Source organism: Cupressus sempervirens, chromosome 6 (genome assembly GCF_028749045.1).
Source record: "Cupressus sempervirens isolate cs-2001-9-10 chromosome 6, ASM2874904v1, whole genome shotgun sequence".
Classification (NCBI taxonomy): domain Eukaryota; kingdom Viridiplantae; phylum Streptophyta; class Pinopsida; order Cupressales; family Cupressaceae; genus Cupressus; species Cupressus sempervirens.
This window is the reverse complement of record NC_143123.1, coordinates 508020178-508027859: the sequence shown is the minus strand read 5'-3', so window position 1 is coordinate 508027859 and position 7682 is coordinate 508020178.

Sequence of the window (7682 nt, the reverse complement as noted above, 5' to 3'; positions counted from 1 at the left end):
GCTACATCATCCAAGGGTGCTAAGTAAGGCCTATGGTGGAGCAAATACCCCAGGGTACATCATGCAAAGGTACTATCTTGGAGATGATGATCAGAGAGAGATAACAATAATGAGGGAGAATGGTGAGGCTCATGATTGGGTAATAGGGCACCCTATTATAGTTTCTCCTCCCATACTCAAGAAATGGTGAATTGATTAGCAATATATTATACTTTGATTGACAAGTCATTGTAAGATCAAATTTTGATGTATTCTCTAAACATTGAGGCTATAAATACCTTGTCAGGGGATTGATATAAACAAATCCTAAAAAGGAAAATTTATATATAAATGTGTACTAATAATATTTTGTGATTGCAGGTTCACAATCAAGGAAATGCATAACATGTGTCTTCATCTATCTGAATCATGTTTGCTTCATGTCTTCATATGTTCGCACCATGTTTGCTTCATGTTTTCATTCATTAAGATGTGTATTTCATAAATCTTTTAGGAATTTTGTATGCAAATATGTTTGTATCTATGGAGGATTTTGTGTATGAATGATTTTGCTTGAGGACAAGCAAATTCGAGAGGGGAGGACTTTGATATCCCCATTTCAACATATAAATCAACTAATAATAAGTATTATACATAAAGAGTATAATATTAATAATTGATAATTTATATAAAATATTATAATTATACTAAGATACAAATATGAATTGTTATATAATATATAATTATAAATATTATATATCTATATGTATAATTAGATATATACATATATATCAATTATTTTATGTACTATAGTATATGAAAATTATATCTATATTAAAATAATTATGAATAATTAAAGTGATTCATATATAATATATAATCATATATGTTTAATATAAATATATAATATAACTACCTTATCAAATATAATTAATATTAATGAAAAGGTATGTCCCTGTGAAATACTGGATATATATAAAACATTGAAGAGGATATCATAGGGATCATTATTGAATAGATAGGAAAATAAGATAAAATTAGGAAATGCCCTAAATGAGACATTACATGCTCTTTCTACCATCCATACTACTTGCCCAATCAACATTAGTGTAAGCATATAGAGTGAAATTACTAGATCTATCATACCACAATCCAAACTCTGGGGTTCCTTTTATATATCTAAATATCCTTTTTAACTACTACGTAATGTGCTTCTTTGGGATCAACTTGGAATCTTGCAACAATTCCAACTACAATAGCTATATCTGATCTTGTGTGAGTTAGATATTGCAATCTACCAATCATAGATTTTTACTTCTTCTGCTCAATATTAGGTGTCTCATACTTTGTGGATAACTTGTGTCCAGATACTATAGGTATTCCAACAAGTTTACATGTTTCCAAACCAAACCTTTTCAATAAATCTTTCAAATACTTAGTCTGAGAAATAAAGATTCCTTCTTTGTCTTGTACAATCTGTAATCCTAGAAAATATTTCATTTCTCCTATAATGCTCATTTCAAATTCTTTCTTCATTTCTTCTACAAACTTTTGACTTTCATTATCATTTCCTCCAAATATGATATCATCAACAAATATTACCAAGATCATCAATCCATCATTAATTTCTTTGCAATAGAGATTACTATCTTTCATACCTTTGTTGTATCCAAGCTTTGTTAAATGCTTTTCCAACCTTGCATACTAGGTTCTGGGTGCATGCTTCAAACCATACAATGCTTTCTTTAGTGTTTATACTATGTCCTTATCATTTTTCATAGAAAACCCTTCAAGTTGTTCTATCTATACCTCTTCTTCAAGTTCTCCATTCAAAAATACTAACTTGACATCCATTTGATACACTTTAAATTTCTTATATGCTACTGTTAGTGAACAGATTATCCTTTGAAGAAATACACGCAAATCTAACCCTAAATGCCCAAATGAAAGGAAAAACTAACACCAATAGTTGGATAGGTTATCATGGAATTGATAACCTTGCTCTGAATTTTATCGGGTACAGCTCCCTGTATGAGATATTCAATGAATCAAGTGTGGATGCTTTTAACCAAAAAGCACAAAAGGATATCAAACATCTACTCGTAAATACAATGTAGATGCAAATACCTATACTACTGCATAAAAAGAGAATAAAGAACAATAGATGATGCAAAGTTCATTTGCTAAATGTTGCATTGTGTAATGAAAACAAGACCAAGTCTGCCATCTTCTTGAGGGAGTTAAAATCAGAGCTTTTGAAGGATATTTTGAAATGATGACATAATACAAAAACAATGATATCAGACTGTAATTTTAGAGAAAACTGAAAATGACACAAAGTTCATAATCAATGGAAGGAAAAATACATTACAATCCAAGTTTAATGTGTTTAACCTCTAGTCTCCCTTCCCTGACTATAAAAGACCACAAAGACTCTTTTACACATTACAATCAAATGCTATTTCAAGAAAAATAGAAACTCCTTTCACCATATTACATCAACTAATCAAAATCCTATCTCTATCTCAGGCACACAATTCTGAAAAAGAGAGAAAGAAAAAGCCCATGCTCTGTCTCTCACAACCTCTCAAGAAAATGGAATGGTTTTGCAGAATCCCCTCCCTGGCTGAAGCCCAAAGTCTACAGTTTGGAAGTTGGGAGTCAAGAAAAATTGGAACCCTTGTTTACTCTGCTGCTAACTTATTTATTTCTTGATTATCTTCGTGACCCTTCAGTTACATAACTAATTCTTGGTAATCACAACCTCCTTTCATATAGTCCAATGTTTATAAATATTATGTCCATAAGATTATAATAAGACCATTGGCATATGACTCAAATAAGGTTTTTTTTAATAACATTACTTGGATATGTATTTCCTTGATTGAAAACCCTTTTTATCTTTTGATGTCTCCAACTATGGCATATGTAATGTTTAATTCACCATTAAACACTTTTCACCTTTGCATTACATTTCATTTTTATATAGGATGGATGTAATATTTAGTTTTATATCTTTGCAAATTCATGGCCCCTATGATATACTCATGCTGACAAGTGGCATTTGCTAGTGATGATGTTTTGTCATGATTTTGTAACTATCATTGACAGTTTTGACAGTGCCCCACTCAATCAATCGTAACTCATTAATAGGAATAATTTTGAAGATTGCTTTAGTCAGATCATGTATAAATTGCCTCTAAAAAACATATCCAAAATTGATCCAAATCCAACAGTTCAATTGGAAGTTATGGCCCCCGCACTGAGACCCAATTTGTTCATCTGCATTCTGTAATTATTATGGCTGAGCTGATAGAGGTGCAAACAGTGATGTATATCTCATGATTCTGGACACATTTTGGAAATCACTCTAGTCATAAGATAGAAAACTAGTATTGGAAACACATATCCAAAATTGAGCCTGATCCAATAGTTGAATTGTGAGATATGACCTCCTAAATATGACTTTTTGTTTGTCATTAGAGCATCCAAAATTTGGATGATATATATATCTGCTTGTTCTCATTACAACCGATCACCATAGTGCTTTGTCACATGATTTGTATGTAACATTGATACTAAAAGTAGCTCAGGCATGATATATCATCAAAATTTCAACTTATGGATGATCACAAATTACTCCTTGTATTTCAAGATGTTTGGCATCGAGCATATACTCTCTGTATTCCTGTAATCCATCTTAGCTACATGATCTCATACTAAGATTGAGGCCTTTATGGAATTAGTCTTGCTAGTTCATAGATGCTTGGCTTATAGATGTGTGTGGACCAATGTGATAGTGTTGAGATTTAGAGTGTCCTTGAAATGTGAACTCAATTTTCTTCTGACTTTTAAAACATTGTTGCTATCCATCACAATGATGTTGATTAATATATATTTATGTGCACTGAGGAAAGTCGTGGGTTATACCAATCTTGCACAATCTCCTCCAAAATTTGTGGGCCTCTTTTCATTTATCACATTGTAGGTATCCATGTACATGCCTTATATATGAAATCAAAATAGAAAAAGTTTCATCTTCCATACATCTACCAGACTTGATCTTCTAATTTTGAACTTTGTTGAGTCAATCAATTTTCATTTCAAACCTCGAGTTTGAATTATGCTTGTATTGAACCTGCAAGATGGATCATTTGAACCACTAAACCATTCCAAACTACTTTGAACTACTTCAAAATTTGGTTTGAACTACTTTGAACTTCGGTTCAAACTACTTCGAACTTCGGTTCGAACTGGTTCAAAGGAGTTCAACATCTGAAACTAAAAGCTTTAAAACTACCATTGAACCATACATGTGAGCTCCCCAAAATAGATCATCGAACCTCTAAATTTTTGTATTGAATCATTGAACTTGAAAAATTTGAGCCTAGACTTGAATTTGTATGTTGAACCAATGAACTACTTTGAACTTTAGTTTGAAGAGGTTCAAAAACTTTGAACTTGAAGCTTTAAAACCATGATCATATTGGGTGCTAACAATTGCATATGGTAAGAATAACCTTACTACTTCTATTCTTACCATAGGAGCATAGGCATCAACATAGTCTATTCCTTCTTGTTGTGAATAACCTTTACATACCAATCTTTCTTTATTCCTTATAACTTTTCCTTGTTCATTCATCTCATTTCCAAATACCCATTTTGTTCCTATCACATTCTTGTCTACTAGTCTAGGAACCAATTCCCATGTTTAATTCTTTGCTTTAGGATCCAATTCCTCCTTCATAGCTTGTTTCCAATAGTTATCTTTGCATACTTCATCTACATTCTTTGGTTCAACTTGAGATATCAAACGTAGCTCTTCATTGATTCTTCTTCTTGTCATCACACCTTTATCTATTCTTCTAATGATCTGCTCAAGTGGATGATTCTTTGTCACACTCTTACCGAAATTAGGAGTTGTTATCTCAACTCTTGGATCTTTTGAAGGTTCTGAGATTTGTTGATATCTTAGCTTTCCTTCATTCTACAAATTAGTATTAGTCTCAAGGAATACTTCATCATTCCTTGGTTTAGTAACAACATCATCATATGAATTGTAATCAACTACTTTTTCTTATATCCTAAATTTCTCATCAACTCTCACATTTGCACTTTCCATAATAGTCTTCAAAATTGTTTGTTCTATTACTTGCTCTTACTTAACCAATCTAGATTAACTATAATAGTCTTTCAAAGATCTTTCCACACTTTCTCTAAATTCTTCAACTTTAGCAAAAAGTAAATTCTTTCTAGTTTTTCTTATCCTCTTAGAACATCTAGGTGAAAAATGACCAAATTATTTACATGTCCAACAAACAATTTTTTTCATACTTTCTAGTTCTCTCTTTGTAAGTAGATCAATATCTTCCTTTATCTTTATATCTTCTTTAGATCTAGTTCTATCTTTTCATGTGCTTCTATTGCCATGTATACAATGGAAGGATTCTCAATTTGAAAACTCAATGCTCTGCTCTTTACATAAATTTGATAACTCAGCAAGAATTTCCATCATCTAGGTGTTGAAATTTCCTCTATAAGATGTAGGACTAGCTTTCCTAAACATGTTCTCCATGGATCTCCCTGATTTGTTAAAATTTATCTTCAAGGACCTGATGCTCTAATAACAATTGTTAGAAATAATAATCCATTCAAACATTAAAAATAATAATAAAAATTAAAACATTTATCAACCTTAAATAATCTTATCCATTCAACCAAAGTAAATAACAACCATAACAAGATTCACATAGACAATTACACCATATATGTTAACTAGGGAAACCCTTGCTCAAAGGAAAAACCCTAGTGGGAATGATGCCCATAAGATGATGTACTAATATAAATATTCCTTGTTAAAGGATGGACCTTGCTAGGAGTCTATTACAACATTTAGTACATATGATTCCCTATTAGGAGAATTTAAATCCTTGTTAGGAGTTGTAGAAGATAGAAGGACCCACTATCCAAATAGCTTCTAGGGCAAGATCACTGAACTCACTATCTAACTAATGTTTCAACTATTCCTTGTAGAATAATTGTAATGTATACTAAACTTTAACTTCTTTCCTCTATACTATCAACTAGACCAATCATTTTCCAACCTTGTAGACTAGGTCACAAACCTTAGATATAAGTATCCAACTTTAGATCACACTATAAAACCTCGACAACAAATTTTCCTTCACCTTCGCTCTACTCTACTTAACTCCAAATTCCACTCTTCATTCTACTTACAATCATTTTCTTAATCTATAAATGATAAAGGAAAATGCCATTCTTTTATACCAAATCCATAAAATAATTCCCTAAGTCGGCTATTACACTTTCTTAATTAATTATTACAGGACCACATAAAGGACATGTTACACTTAGCGATAACATTAATCTTCTACCTTGCAACTTGAATATTTTTTTTATATGCAACATTATGACAACAAGTGAGCTTATTCATGTCATCATGAACATGTATTCTTCATATCATTAACTTTGGCTTCTCATAATAACAACTTTGCTGAGAGCTATAACAAGTTGACTAGAACAGGCCTCTATAAACTCCATATCAAAATAGTCTTCACTAAAACTTGCATAAGTTATTCTAGACTTAATACCTTATGCTTCCAAGGTTAGCTGCATCTAATAGACACTTAGTAGTATCTCCCTTTAACCATACTTAGTGAAAATGCTCAACTATCTATCTGTACTAGCTTAATCTTTATGTTGTTCTTTCTATTAGATACCATAGAAAACTTCTATGTTGACATCAATGAGTCATGAATGTAGCATATCATCATGATAATGATCTAATCATGTTTCTCTAATACTTTCCCATAGGAATATCATCAGCATTCATGTTTCCAACAAAAAGAAGAAGAGAAGAAGAAAAGAGAAGTATAGAAGAAGAAGAAAAGAAGAAGAAAGAAGAAAAGGAAAGGAAGAAGAGACCTATGGAAGAAAAGAAGAGCACAAAATTGAAATAAGTTACACCTATTACTATAGTAACTCTAGTAATAGCAGTAGTAGTATTAGTGCCATCAGATGATAAAAAATGATTGATGAGCTCACTTGGGAAGTTATTTGAAAAGAGAAAATCAGTAAAGTCTTTGGAGAAGATGCTAACTAAAGTGTTAGATAGAATGAAAAAGATAGTTACTACAATTGTAGCCAATCCAAACTTTTAGTCAAAGGAAAGGATTTGATGAAGACCTTTGATGAGGAATTCACAATTTTAGCAGAGGTAGTTTTAGTGTAAGCATAAGCGAAGCATGATGCATCATTATTTGATATAGTATGCACTAATGTGAGAAATGACTTGAAAGTACTTGATGGAAGCATCGAGGAATTGAGGAAACACATTGATGAAGGAAAGAGGTTGCATGGACTGTGTGCCCTATCATACAAATATTTGATAGAATTTGAGAGTCAAATTAAGGGTAAGATGAGTGAACTTGAAACATTCATTGCAAAATTATAGCTCCCAAAAACTAGCATTGAAGATTGTGGAACATAAGTGAAGAAGATACATAGTGTAATCAAAGGCTTGGAATTTGACAAGGAGAAGAAAGCAAAGAGATTCTCTAGTCCTATAAAATTCTATCACTAAAGATAAGCATTTTGTAGAGGTAACTGGAGGAATGTCTTGTAACAAATACTTCTTATGACACATTTTCCTATACTAACTTGAGTGTAGTTGAAGTGGCATC